This window comes from Priapulus caudatus, unplaced genomic scaffold (genome assembly GCF_000485595.1).
Source record: "Priapulus caudatus unplaced genomic scaffold, Priapulus_caudatus-5.0.1 Scaffold92, whole genome shotgun sequence".
Lineage (NCBI taxonomy): Eukaryota > Metazoa > Priapulida > Priapulimorpha > Priapulimorphida > Priapulidae > Priapulus > Priapulus caudatus.
In genome coordinates, this window is record NW_014577153.1 from 141,419 (window position 1) to 157,543 (window position 16,125).

Genomic DNA, 16,125 nt, shown 5'->3' on the forward strand with positions numbered 1-16,125 from the left:
ACGTTATTTGAGTTGACACTAAAATAGGACGCCATCGTGAATGTTATTGAGATATGATTCCGGTTCATATTATCTTTCAACTGGGGAAATTTCTTCTGGAAACAATCAGGAGTATGGACCATGCGATCCTGCTGAGGGCAGATATTTAATATAGAAACCACAGGAGTGCGATCAAAAGAAATGTTCATTGCTAGTAAACAGAAAGCTTGCCGTGCGCCAACTTTACAGCCTGTGCCAACACTTGTTAAATAGTATCGTTTTATTTGTGTAGTATCGCAAAAATTACGAAATAGTACGTGTTTCAGCTGCTTTGCATAAGCTGTCTGTGGCCTTGCTAAGTAAATCTACCATATACGTAGAACTTCGCATGTTAACTAATCATTTGTTTGCCGGTTGGCACATTAACTATATAGCTACAGCACTAAATATCATCGGAATTTAGAGTTAGACGCGTATCAGTGTTGTATTGTCGTAGTCTTAGAATTGTGGTGGGTTTAACAGCTACGTATTTCGGTGTGTCAATGGTCTGCCAAATTACGCATAATACGTGAAATGTTGAGTATAACTGACGTTACACGATGCGGTCTTGGCCGGCATTAGATTTCCATGCATATAACCAGGATTTTTCTATGTAGGTAAATACCTCGAGATTGGATAGAAAAAAGGATTTAGATCTAGTTTCACTCTTTCGTTTATCGTTTTTTAAACTGTTAAGAATTAAATAATTAACAATAAATTAAACGGTGACACATCCCTCATAACAGCGGGTTATTGTGGCCTGCCGTATTTACTTTACGCGTGACTGGTTCTTTCAGAGAGGCTGAGGTAACGCTGTCTCTCATTATCTTACTAAGATTTGCGATAGACTGGAAACGACCGGACTATACACCAGTCCCCAGTCGGTTGTGGAAAGATGATATAAGTTAATGAATGTAGTGATTATTACCACATATAACACGAAAAAATCGCACGACACAATCTTAATACGCTCTTGATATATTCAATATGAGTTATTACAGCGCACGTTGGTGTTATGGCATTCGTGAAAGGATATATTTGGCACAAATTGTTAGAAAGAAATATGTGTAAAACAAGTAAAGAAAAAACTAAAATAAAAATCTCGTTAGTGTATTCTTATTCTTGCTACTCACTGTTTGCCTAACAAACAATCGCGACGTCAATACTCATACGCTCACTGACCACGAGTTCATCTAAAACCAATGCATATATGAGCAGCCAGATATTTTTATACCTGTGCCAACCCGAGCAGTTAAAACTTACACCAACCAATATAATGACATTGTCACGCCCTAGCTAAGCTAATCCAAAAGTTATATTTCATTATAATATTACCCTGTTGATTGCATTTTTATCGCCGAATTCTGACGCAACAAAGTAGTTATCCAAAGTGAATGCGACTTGCCAGTGAGATCTATCGCGTCTATCGCATCGATGCTCCTTCCATCCCTCCATCCGCTCATCATTCCTACGATTCATTCATCCATTCCATCCATCTACCCACCAGACATCATCCATCCATCCATCCATCCATCCATCCATTCCATCTATCCATTATTCATTCATTCATCCATCCATCCATCCTCCATCCCTCATCCATCCATCAGCATCCATATATCTATCCATTCAACCATCCATCCGTCGTCCGTCCGTCGTCCGTCGTCGTACCTCCGTCCATCCATTATCAAATCCATCCATCCCTCCATCCATTCCATATATCTATCGATTAACATCCATCTCCGTCGTTCGGTCCGGCGTCCATCCAATCCAATCCAATTCATTCATTTCATCCTTCCACCATGCCCTATTATCATCCATCCATCCGCCGCTGTCCGCCGTCCGTCGCCCGTCCCGTCCGCCCGCCCGTTCCATCCTCATCCATCATCTATCACCATCCATCCATCTCCATCCCTCCCTCCATCCATCCATCCTCCATCCACATCCATCATCCATCCATCCACCATCCATCATCGCACCATCCATCCATCATCCATCATCTATCCATCATCCATCCACCCTATCCATCCTTCATCCATCCATCCATCATCATCCAATCCATCCTCCTCCATGCCATCCATCCAAGTTCACCCATCCATTCCAATCCATCCATTCATCCATCCATTCGCATCCATTCCATCCTCCATCCTCCATCCATCCACCATCCATCCATCCATCCATCCATACCATCATCTCCTCCATCATCCATCCTTCCATCCATCCCATCAATCCATCATCCATCCATTCCACATCCATTCATCCTTCATCATCCATTCACCATCCATCCATCCACCCACCCCCCCTCTCGCTTCCCTCCTCGTTACCCCTCTTTCCTCCTCTACGTTCCCTCCTCTTCCATGTTACTCATTTACGTCCCTTCCCTCATACCCTTCACATTTACCTCTCGATCTCTCTCTCTCCCTCTTTTACCTTCCTCCCGCTGCCTTTCATGTCATCCTGTTCTAGAACCTGCCTCTTCCTACTCCTTATTCTTTCTCCTCTTCCTCCTCCTTTTCCCCCTTCGCCTTTTACTAGCCGTATTTTTCCCACTTTTATTTCTTCCCCTCTCCACTTCTCTTAATCCTTCTCTACTTCCTCTCCTCCTCCCCTCTACATTAAATCTATCTTCCCCGCGCCTTTTTTTTACTTCTCTTCCATCCTGCTCCACTTCCCCTCTTCCTCTTCCCCGATTTTCTACTTTCGCTTCTCCCTCTTACTATATCTTATTCCTTTTTTCTCTTCTCTTACTACCCACTTCGCATCTCCCTCTTTGTTATGTCTGTATTGTGAAAAGGTTGATATGAGTTCTCAGATCAATCTTGCGAGATCTGCAGGATACTGAGATACTAGAGCTTGCCGTACGTTGTAGATGGAGACATTACAATAAAAACCCGCCATATTTTTCGGCGTTAGCCTAAAAAAGTCTTCTTTAGTATAATGTGTCTCTGTGTAACTGGGAATTAGGCTATTTGAGGATCTTTAAATAGGTTTCGTATTTTTCTTTAAAAAGTGCCTTGTGGCCTGTAGAATATTGGTGCGGTCCATTGTTTATACAAATATTCATATAATTATGCTCTAAATGCTGCCAATCTTAGGACAATACAAACCCTTATTCTACGCTTTCTTATTTCTTTTTATGCCCTTTATTTACCCTAATAGAGCGTATATAGCACCACCAAGAAACTTGGATTTTAGTTTGATTTATGAATTTTAACTCTGGTAACACACGAAAACAGTTCTAGTATGCATAACAGAGCTAAAAATTTCTACCGTGGTCCGTATACTTTATCTATATTTGCTCTATCATGGCTAGTTTTGATGCACATCTCGACACACTGAGTTCATAAACAACCAGTGAGAATCTCTCCTCTCTCTCTCTCTCTCTCTCTCTAATTATATATATATATATATATATATATATTATATATATATATATATATGTAACCCACACATGTCGCTGTACACGTTTGGTCGGCAGGCTCGATCGTCGACGGCGCCCTTGGCATCATTGCGGCCAAGCCGCAGTAGATGACGGAGACGGCTGAAATGCAGCGGTGGAGCGAGGTCCTCCTTCTGCACGCTGCGATGCATCGACGGGCTCATCTCGAGCGGCAGCTTGGAGCGCCGCAGCAGCTTGTGGAACACGTCGCTCAGGTTGCAATGCGTCTTCGCCGACGCCTCGATGAGAATGAGATGCGGGTGCGCGTCGACCCACGCGTTCGTCATCTCCTTACTGACGGTGCGGTGCGACTCGCGGTCAGTCTTATTACCGACGACGATGACGGGCACGGTGCCGTGCTTCCTACGATGCAGGCTTTGCGATCGCTGAGCGCTTGCCCTCGTCGTGACGATCTCGTCATACAGGCGCGTCATTTTCGCGAACGACTCGCAGCTGTCTATGCTGTAGACGAGAAGGAACAGGTCGCCTGCAAATAGTCGAATCGAGTCGCGATCAGAAAACCTGAGATGGTCAAAACAGGGGATGTACGGTCGGCGCTGTGTTTTACTTCGATAGTTCAACCCGCCGCAACACGACGCTTGTATATTCAGGTGAATGTAATTATGGTGGCGGGGAATGTGTGAACGATGAACACTGATATCGTTGTCCGCTCTGGCCAAAATGCAAAACCTTGGCAAAATATGCGCTCAACACGCCATGCACGCACGCACGCACGCACGCACGCACGCACGCACGCACGCACACACACACACACACACACACACATACACACACACACTTTGATATATCTAATTACTTCATTGTGAGGTTACATACAAGGATGTAGCCTCATAAGCAATCTCGCGCACGTCGCCTAAGCTGAGACCTTGTAAAACACGCACCCATGATGATGTCCAGTTTCTCTTTGGCGGAAAAGCAGGTGCTACCAGGCGTGTCTACGATGTCCATCTGATACGCCGTACCCTTGATCGTGTAAGTTTTTCTGTAAAAGCCATCGACGGTGGGATAATAGTTTTCGTCATAGTGGTTCTTCAAAAATCTGCAAACGAAATAACAAAATGTAGAGAGATCGACCACGCGGTTAATGATAACCCTATAAATGACTAAAAAATGTTTTATTTACTCCTGATAACACATACAGACAAACACAGCACGTATAGATTACTATGACACCACGAGCATGTAAGGAGTGAAGAAAAACGAATTAAAACAAATTTGCGCGCGTGCGTGTGTTTCTTATAGCACATTAGCACGTTTACGCTACTATACATGACACTAAAAGCTACTATATACAACGATTATAGACTACTATTACACCTATAGACTGCTACCACCGTCTAATGACCATTCCAGGTTTTATGACAGGATTGTATTATTTCTATATTGAGTACAATAATGAATAGACATACCTTGATGCTATCGATGTCTTGCCGACATAGGAATCTCCTAGAATGACGAGACGCCTGCTGTTCTTCCTTGGTGAGGTTACGATCAGGCCCATTGATCACGGTGCGTCCTCTGTTTCTTTCTACCTACCTCTCTCTCTCTCTCTCTCTCTCTCTCTCTGATACAATGATGCTGCTCCTATATACCCATGCATGTTTACACATGAATTTACATGCGTACGTTGCGCATGCCACGTGACTTTACGATAGGGCACAGCAATGTTTCACTGTTATTACGAGGTTCCCTGGCAGCAGCACAGCGGTGCATGGGTAAATTGTATCCGTGCCCGTAGAGAGAGAGAGAAGGTAATTTGTAAAGAGGAAGAGGAGCGGTGGAGATCCTTTAGTAAGACTTCACATTGCCCTTATCATGCAATGACGCCCACGTCATTGCATGGGCAATGCCGTAATGTGGTATGGCAACAAAGTCGGGTTGGTAGACAAGAGCGACTTCAGCAGAATGGTACTTGTGAAGAAAACACAATTGAAAGACGGTATAGAATAGATCATAGCATTATATTAACACGTGCAAATACGCAGTTTATATTAAAAAAAACATCCCACTAAAAGACAATAAATTACAAATCACAAATGCACGTCGCTACTAAATATCGTGGTCATGTGGGGTACAATTATGCTAAACACGCTTAATGACATAGATGATTAAAATCGCGCTATACGTTATTGTAACAACCGTCAGGATGTAAGCAAAATATTTCACAAACATTACTAATAAAAATTACATATAAATTGACCAGTTAATATGATATATAATGCGTTTTCGCTCGATGTGATTTCATAGTTAAATGATCGCGTACAGATGTTATCAGGGGTTAATAATGACAAATGTTATTATTGTCATTTCAAATTTCAAATTAATCAAATCAAAATCAAAATTCAAGTCAATATCAAATTTTTCATTATTAACCCCTGATAGTACGCTACCTGCATGCTATCGCGCTTCTTTACTTTAACCATGTTTACAGAGATTCGCGTTCGTGACGTCATTTATTCGACCCGACACAAAAGAGAACTAACGTGAGAAAGCTTAGCTGATTGTATTAGTCCCAAATTATTTCAATGATAACGACCTAATTTCAGGTCAATGTCAGAATCCATTTCAGGTCATCATTGAAGTATATATATATGCCTGCCAGAGTTTGCCCGATCAATAATTAGATTGGATATCAAAAACTGGATAATTCGCGTTGCCAATATTGCAATAGCAGCTAGGCGGTAGTCTACAGCGACCCCGCGGCAATTATTTCAATATAATATGATATAAGTGTCAAAACGACAAGGCAACCGAGTAGAGGAAAGTAGATATGAGCAGTTCACGATAGAACAATGAGATCGAAGCAGCCTTCACTAAACAGGATGCTATTTTGTCACAAATTCCTTATAAGGCATTTCACATAGGCCTGGCGGCGCGCGCAGGGGGGGGGGGTGAGGGATTCTATCCGACTACGTCTTGAGAATCTCTAGACGAACGAAAGTAATTATTGCCGTTTTACTCAACCAGAGGCATTGTTACACATAATTTTACCGTGGTTAAATTATGTGTTACAAGGACTCTGATTGGGCAAAAGAGCCATAATTTAACCGCGGTTGAATTATTTCTACCGCAGTAAAAAATAAATATTTATGAGTACGATGGCCAACCATATGCGCCATGTGGCGCGGAAGGCTCAGCTACCGTTTCTCCTAGTTCCTGGAGAAATATTAACCGAAGAACATTTTACATGGGAGGAACATGTGAAATTATATACATGGGTCAACCAACCATAATTCGACTTTGTGCCATGAGATACCAAAGACACACAATAGAGCGTGCGTGTTTGCGTGCTGGCATTCACGTGTGCGTGTGGTGTGCGTGCGTGCAGTGCGTGTAAGTTCATTTGACACGCTCTATTTTTGAGACAGTTTGGATGTGCCTCGCGCACGTCCAGATGAAGGGACTTCATTAAATGAAAGGTTGTGTGGAGTAGGTACGCAGAGTTAAGTCAGAGGCGAGACTCGTACCGTTGACAACACAGGCACTTGGAACGTACAAAAACATGGTAAATACACACAAAATGTATTTACTACCAAAGTCTCAATGTTTCTCTACTCTCTTTCGCCTATTATTGCCGATAACTTCCTGTAAATGCCGGACAAATGCTTCTCTGCAACACACAAGTACACCGCACGCACGCCGCTGTGCACAAACAACAAGAATAAAGGGTTCCTTATTCCGTGCTTTTTAACCATATTTTTTATTTAAATGTTCCAAGTGCCTGTAGTCGAGTTGCCGAGTAGGGAAATTTGACTGAACGTTGCAATCGGGTATATACAAGGTTTTTTTGTGGTTTCCTGATCTTTAGACTATCCTGAACCGGAATCCACCGGGTGCCACTTTGGCACCCTTGGGCAATTTTTATTATCAGAAAAAAATACAGATCGTATATTTTCCAATCTGAGTGCCTATAAATTAAGGGGGTAGGCATGCTAAACTTACAAGAACTTCTGTAATATTCGGTCAATCTTCAAACAGCTGGTATTGTTTTGCTCATTAAACACTCACGCACAATAACACGTGCCTGTAGCTCGCGCGCACGCCGCTGCGGGGGTCGAACTGTTGTGGCTTCTAGGGTGAAACGAGCAGCGTCTACGGTTTAATTAGAAATTTCCCCGGCACCTTCGCCTGTAGCTCGTGCGCACGCTGCCGCGGGGGTCGAATCATAGTGGCTTCTATGGTGAAACGGGCAGCGTCTACGGTTTAATTATGTATGTATGTATCCTGTATGTATGTATGTGTGTTTTATAGCAGCTGTTGTATATGTTCAAGTTACTAATAAAGTCACCATCGTTCCACACCGTATCTGCGGCTGCCTGCTCTATCCTGATTGGAGACTGAATAACGACACGCTACAATCTCTACTACAGTAAAAACCCGCGTATAAGAACCTAGTGATTAAGAACCTGTTAGGCTAAGATTTTCCATTTAGACCCCCTTGATATAAGAACCTGCTGTAGCCTAAAATTTGAAACAGGTTCTTATTTGATAAAATTCAGTTTTAAACACTTTAAAATTCATAAATCAACTAAAACATGTTCTTGGTTGTCTATATACCTCTATTAGGTATAAAGGGCATAAAAAGAAATAAGAACGTAGAATAGGGTTTGTATTTGTCTAGATTGCAGTCATTTAGACATAATTATATGAATATTTTGTATAAACAATGGACCGCACCAATATTCTACCAGCCACAAGCACCTTTTTTTTAAAGAAAATAAGAACCTATTTAAGATCCTAAATAGCCTAATTTTCCAGTACACACCAATTATATAAGAAACTTTTTAGGCTAACCCGGAAAAATACAGGTTCTTATACGCGGGTTTTTACTGTATTCTACATCTCTACAACTACGTCAAGCTCTAGTTCCTCAGTACCTGCTATGATCTCGCAAGATTGATCCTGAGAACTTCATATCAACCTTTTCACAATACAACATAGACAAAGAGGGAGATGCGAAGTGGTAGTAGGAGAAGAGAAAAAAGGAATAAGATATAGTAAGAGGGGAGCGAAAGTAGAGGAGAATGGGGAGGAGGAGGAGGAGAGGAAGTGGAGCAGGTTGTGAAAGAGGAAGTAAAAGAAAAGGGCGTGGGGAAGATAGATTTGAATGGTAGAAGGGGAGGAGGAGAGGAAGTAGAGGAGGATTAAGAGAAGTGGAGGAGGGGAGGAAGAGAAAAGTGGGAAAAATAGGGCTAGTAAAAGGCGAAGGGGGAAAAGGAAGAGGAAGAGGAGGAGGGATAGGAGTAGGAAGAGGCAGGTTCTAGAGCAGGATGACGACCAGAAGGCAGGGGGAGGAGGTAAAAGAGAAGAGAGAGAGAGGATGAGAGGTAGATGTGAAGGGTATGAGGGGAGAGGGACGTAAAGGAGGTACATGGAAGAGGAGGGAAGCGGTAGAGGAGGAAGAGGTGGTAAACGAGGAGGGAAGGCGAGAGGGGTGGGTGGGTGGATGGATGGTTGGATGGACGGATGGGTGAATGGATTAATGGAAGGATGAATGGATGGATAGATGGATGGAGGGAGGGATGGATGGATGGATAGATGGATGGATGGATGAATGAATGGATGGATGGACGGATGGAGGGATGGATGGATGGATGGAGGCATCGATCGATAGACCGATAGATCTTGCTGCCATAGTCCATTCACTTTGGGTATCCTACTTTGTTTTTGCGTCAGTAATTGCGGCGATAAAATCATCAAAGGGGTATTACTTATATGAAATATAATCTTTTTGGATTATGCTTAGCTATGGTCGCTGACAATTCATTATATTTGGTTGGTGTAGTTTAACTGCTCGAGTCTAACAGGTATTACAAATATCTTGGCTGCCATATCATTGGTTTTAGCATGAACTCGTGGTCAGTGAGCGTATGAGTATGACGTCCGATTGTTTGTTACGGCAAACAGTGAGTAAGCAATGTGTGAGATAAGAATACACTAACAAGATTTTTATTTTAGTTTTTCTTTACTTGTTTTACACATATTTTCTTTCTAACAATTTGTGCCAAACTTGTGCCTTTCCAAGTGCCATAACACCAACGTGCACTGTAATAACTCCATATTGAATATATCAAGAGCGTATTAAGATTGCGTCGTGCGATTTTTTCGTGTTATATGTGGTAATAATCACTACATTCATTAACTTAATATCATCTTTCCACAAACCGACTGGGACTGGTGTATAGTCCGGTCCTTTCCAGTCTATCGCAAATCTTAGTAAGATAATGAGAGACAGCTTACCCTCAGCCTCTCTGAAGAACCAGTCACGCGTAAAGTAATACGGCATGGCTCACAATAACCGCCTGTTATGAGGGATGGTGTCACCGTCAATTTATTGTTAATTATTTAATTTCTTAACAGTTTAAAAACGATAAACGAAAGAGTGAAACTAGATCTAAATCCTTTTTTTTCTATCCAATCTCGGGGTATTTACCTACATAGAGAAATCCCTGGTTATATGCATGGAAATCTAATGCCGCCAAGACCGCATGTGTAACGTCAGTTATATACTCAACATTTCACGTATTATGCGTAATTTTGGCAGACCATTGACACACCGAAATACGTAGCTGTTAAACCCACCACAATTCTAAGACTACGACAACACAACACTGATACCGTCTAACTCTAAATTCACTATTTAATGATATTCAGTGCTGTAACTATATAGTTATGTGCCAACCGGCAAACAAATGATAGTTAACATACGAAGTTATACGTATATGGTAGATTTACTTAGCAAGGCCACAGACAGCTTATGCAAAGCAGCTGAAACACGTACTATTTAGGAATGGCTGGGTTTTTTGACAGTGTAGACGGCTGCACCGCCGAACCGGCGCGTTTTCCTAAAACGAGGGTTTTAGTCTATAGTGTAGACGCCGCTTTGGCCACAAGGCTGTAAAGTTGGCGCACGCAGCTTTTCTGTTTACTAGTAGTGTAAACATTTCTTTTTGTCGAACTCCTGTGGTTTCTAATTAAATTTCTAGCCCTCAGCAGGATCGCATGGTCCATACTCCTGATTGTTTCCAGAAGAAATTTCCCCGTTGAATAGATAATATAGAACCGGAATCAATATCTCAATTAACATTCACGATGGCGTCCTATTTTTAGTTGTCAACTCAAATAACGCTTTTCGGTGGATAGTTGCGCTAGAATCTGCATAACGCCAACAAAAACGCATAATTTACATCAACATTTTTTTAATGTTTCTTTTGTCTCCTTGCTCAGACGTGAGGCAAGTAAAGGCGACGAGCATAAAATGTAAATTAATTGTGTAGATTGTGGAAAAAACGAGAGTGACTCATTTATAAAGTGAGATGTAGAGGTAGTAGATGAACTCATGAGGTTTATTATCGTTAAAAATATCATATATCACATAAACATGTTTGTTAAACCGTCAAATGTGATTTGAAGGAGTGTGTAAATAGAGCTAGTATCCTAGTAGCAATCGTACAGCATCGTGTTCTATGCAAACCAATCTTACTATTATGTAATCTAAATAATTATATATACTTGTACTAGTACTATAGTCTAATTTATCACTCTTACAATCACACTTTGACGTTTAAGCAACTATGTTTTATGTATATATAATATTTTTGACTACGATAAAACCTCATGAGGAGTTTTATCTAAAGCTACTCTCATCATCTCACTTTATAAATGGTCCTCTCGTTTTTTCCACAATTCTAACACAATTAAGTTTACATTTCATGGCTCGTCGCCTTTACTTGCCTCAAGTGCATACGGCCCCCTCTTATAGTCACAGTTCGTTTGGCTGTGACGGCACAGCCTCTGCGATGTATACGGCGATGTAACGCGCTCGCCTGTACGAACGTTTGGTCGGCAGGGCTCGAGATCGGTCACGGCGCCCTTTGGCATCTTGCGGGCCAGCCGCACGTAGGATGACGGAGACGGCTGAAATGCATGCGGTGGAGGCGAGTCCTCCTTCTGACGCTGCGGATGCATCGACTGGCTCTCTCGAGCGCGCGCAGCTTGGAGACGCCGCAGCAGCTTGAGGAAACACGTCGCTCAGGTCGGTTGCAATGGCGTCTTCGCCGACTCGCTCGATGAGAATAGATGCGGGTGAGCGGCGTCGGACCACGCGTGTTCGTCATCTCCTTAACTGACGGGCGGTGCGACTCGCGGTCCGTCTGTTGACCGGACCACGTGACGATGAGCAGGGGCACGTGTGCCGTGCATCCTACGATGCAGGCTTTGCGATCGCTGAAGGCCACGTCTGCCCTCGTCCGTGACGATCTCGTCATTACAGCTAGCGCCGGTCATTTTTCAGACGAAGCGGACTCGCAGCTGGTCTATGCTGTAGGACGAGAGGAACAGGTCGCCTGCACAATAGTCAAATCGCAGTCGCGATCAGATAACCTGAGATGGTCAGAGCAGGGGATTGTACGGTGTCGGCGCTGTGACTTTACTTGGAGTAGTTCAACCGCCGCGACACACGACGCTCTGTCATATTCAGGTGTGAATGTAATTATGGTGGCGAGGAAAGTGTGACGAACCATCCGATTCGGTTGTCCGCTCTGGCCAAATGCAAACCGTGCGGCAAAGATATGCGCTCAACACGCGCCATGCACGCACGCACGCCGGCGCGCCGGCACACACACACACACACACACAGTCGAAGTCCACACACAACACACAGCACGAGCACACATGCCACACACACACAGCCGCCACACAACCCCTACACCACACACACACACACCAGCACACACTACACACACACACACACACACACACGACACACACATCATCACAGACACACACACACCACACAGCACACACAACACCACACCACACAGCACACACACACACACACACACACACCACACACACACAACACACACACACACACCACAGACCACACCACACACACACACACACAGCACACACACCCACGTCAGTACACACACAACAACACACACACACAATCATACACAGCACACACACACACCACACACACACACAGCACATCACACACACACAACAGCACACACACACACACTGAAACAACACACACACACACACACACACACAAGGCTCAGTCACTTTGATATATCTGATTAGCTATTCATTGTGAGGTTACATACAATGGGATGTAGCTCATAAGCAATCTCGCGCCACGTCGCTAACTGAGACTTTGTAAAAACCACCGCATTAGGATGTCCAGTTTCTGTTTTGGCGGTAAAAAGTATGGGTGTTACAGGCGTGTCTTGACGATGTCCATCTGATACGCCGTAGCCCTTGATCGTGTAAATTTTTGCTTGAAAGCCATCGAGTGGTGGCGATTAATAGTTTTCGTCATAGTGGTCTTCAAAATCTGCAACGAAAGTAACAAAATGTAAGAGAGATCGACCACGCGGTTAATGATAACTGCTATAAATGACTAAAAGATGTTTTATTTAACTCTGATTACACTACAGACAAACAGGCACTGTATAGATTACTATGACACACGAGCACGTAAGGAGTGAAGAAAAACGAATTAACAAATTTGCGCGCGTGCGTGGTGTTTCTTATAGCCACGATTAAGCAACGTTTCGTACTATCATGACAGCTAAAATGCTACTATATACAAACGATCATGAGACTTAACTATTACACCTATTAGACTGCTTACCACCGGTCTAATGACCATTCCATGTTTTTATTGACAGGATTTGTTAGTTCATTTCTGATTGTAGCTAGCAATAATGAATAGACCTCGATGCTATCGATGTCTTGCCCGAATAGGAATCTTCTAGAATGACGAGACCTGTGGCCGACCTGTCCTGTTCCGCGGATGCCTTGGTCCTCCTTGGTGACGTGTTCGATCAGGCCCATTGATCACGGTGCGTCCATCTGCTTTCTTTCTACCTACCTCTGCTCTCTCCTCTCTTCTCTCTCTCTTCTGCATTACAATGATCGCTGCTCCTATATACCCATGCGATGTTTTACACCATGAATTTACATGCGTACGTTGAGCGCATTGCCACGGTGACTTTACGTATACGGCGTACAGCAAGTGTTTCACTGTTATTAGCGAGGTTCCCTGCGCCAGCAAGCACAGCGGTGCATGGGTAAGATTGTATCCGTAGCCCGTAGAGAGAGAGAGAAAGTAATTTGTAAAGAGGAGAAGGAGCGGTGGAGATCTTTAGTAGAGCTTAATTGCCCTTATCATGCAAGTTGACCCGGACCCCACGGCATGCTATCGGGCAATGCGCCGTAATGTGGTTATGGCAACAAAGTCGGGTTGGTAGCACAAGAGCGACTTCAGCCAGTGAATGGACTGTGAAGAAAACACAATTGAAAGACGGTATAGAATAGATCATGAGCATTATATTTAACACGTGCAAAGTTACCGTGAGTGTTATAAAAAAAAACATCCCACTAAAAGACAATAAATTACAAATCACAAATGCGACGTCGCTACTAAATATCGTTTGGTCATGTGGGTACAATTATGCTAAACACGCTTATGACATAGATGATTAAAATCGCAGGCTTAGTCGTTAATGTAACAGACCCGTCAGAATTGGTAAGCGAAAATATTTTCACACAACATTACAATAAGAAATTACATATAAATTGACCAGTTATATGATATATATGCGATTTCGTCGATGGATTTCATAGTTAATGATGCGGCGATACAGATGTTATCAGGGGTTAATAAGTGAGAAAGTTATTATTGTCATTTCAAATTTCAAATTAATCAAATCAAAATCAAAATTTCAAGTCAATATCAAATTTTTCATTATTATACCCTGATAGTACGCGGCTACCTGCATGCTATCGAGCTGCTTCTATTTACGTTAACCATGGTTTACAGAGATTCGCGTTCGTGACGTCATTTATTCGACGCCGACAACAAAAGAGAACTACGTAGAAAGCTTTAGGCTTGATTGTATTAGTCCAAATTGATTTCAATTGATAACCGGACCCTAATTCAGGTCAATGTCAGAACCATTTCAGGTCATCATTGAGTCTATATATAATGCCTGCCAGAGTTTGCCCGATTCATATAATTAGATTGGATATCAAAAAACTGGATAATTCGCGTATTGCAATATTGCCAAATAGCAGCTATGCGGTAGTCTACAGCGACACGCTCGCGGCAATTTTTCAATAACATATGATATAAGTGTAAAACGACAAGGCAACCAGTAGAGGACAAAGTAGATATGCAGCAGTTCACGCGATTAGAGCAATGGAGATCGAAGCAGCCTTCACTAAACAGGATGGCTATTTTGTACACAAATTCCTTATATAAGGCATTTTCACATAGGCCTTGGCGCGCCGCGCGCAGGGGCGGCGGGGGGGGGTGTGATAGTATTCTATCCGACTACGTCTGAGAAATCTCTAGACGAACGAAGTAATTATTGCGTTTTACTCAACAGAGGGCATTGTTACACTAATTTCTCACCGTGGTTATAATTATGTGTTCAAAGCGACTCTGATTGGCAAAAGAGCCAAATTAACGTCGGTGTGAATTATTTCTTTACCGCATAAAAAATAAATTTATGAGTACGATGTGCCAACCATAGTGCGCATGATGTTGCGACGGAAGGCTTCAGCTACCGTTTCTCCTAGTTCTGGAGCAAATATTAACCCGAAGAACATTTTTACATGGGAAGGAAATGTGAAATTATGTACATGGGTCAACCAACCATAAATTCGACTTCTGTGACATGAACTACAAGACGCCACAAAATGGTCAATAGAGCGTTGCGCTGTTTTGCGTGGCTGGCATTCGCGCGTAGCGCGTGCGTTGACGTTGCGTTCACGTGTGCGTGTAAGTTCATTGGACACGCCTCTATTTTTGAGACAGGTTTTGCGATGTTCTCGCGCCACGTCAGTATGAGGGACTTCATTAAATGACAAGGTTTGTTGTGGCAGTAGTACGCCAGTAGTTAAGTCAGAGGCGGACTGTACCCGTTGACGAACACACGGCACTCTCGAGGAAACGTTACGAACGAACATTGTAATACACACAAAATGTAGGTTCTACTTACCGCAATCCAATGTTTTCTCTACTTCTCTGTCGCTATTATTGCGAGTTAACTTCCTGTAAATGCCGGACAAGATGGCTTCTCTGCCCACACACAGTACACCTCACCGCACGCCGCTTCGTGCACATAACAACAAGAATAAAAGGAGTTCCTGTAATTCGTGCTTTTTAACCATATTCTTTTATTTAAATGTTCCAAGTTGCGCTGTGAGGTCGTCATGATTGCCGGTGGGGGAAATTTGACCACTGAAGCGATTGCAAATGCGCGTATATACAAAGGTTTTTTTGTGCGTTCCTGATCTTAGACTATCCTGAGAACCGGAACTCCACCGGGTGCCACTTTGGCCACCCTTGGCACTTTTATTATCAGAAAAAATACCGATCGGGTATATATTTCCATCTGAGGGAGTGCTCTAAATAGGGGGTAGGCATGCTAAACTTACAAAGAAATCTCTGTATATTCGCGTGCAAGTCTCTCGAAACAGCTGGTAATTGTTTATGCTCATTAACACTCACCGCCACAATAACACGTGCCTGGTTAGCTCGCGGCGCACGCCGCTCTGCGGCGGGTCGAAACTGTTGTCGGTCTTCTAGGGTTGAAACTGGAGCAGCGCGTCTACTGGTTGTTTATTAGAAACTT

The 16,125-nt window shown here is 43.1% G+C and overlaps 2 protein-coding genes across 3 annotated transcripts in view; one reads left to right on the forward strand and one right to left on the reverse strand.

The window, feature by feature from the left end:
* LOC106804897 (pleckstrin homology domain-containing family M member 2-like) overlaps positions 1-16,125 on the forward strand; it is a 39,141-nt gene that overhangs the window by 21,489 nt on the left and 1,527 nt on the right. The gene's annotated exons all lie outside the window — the stretch shown is intronic.
* The window catches only part of LOC106804908 (WD repeat domain phosphoinositide-interacting protein 2-like), a gene marked incomplete at its 5' end in the record, with an annotated part of 57,017 nt that continues 47,960 nt past the window's right edge, over positions 7,069-16,125 (reverse strand). For both annotated transcript variants that reach the window (XM_014806306.1, XM_014806305.1), the window contains 1 exon segment: positions 7,069-7,597.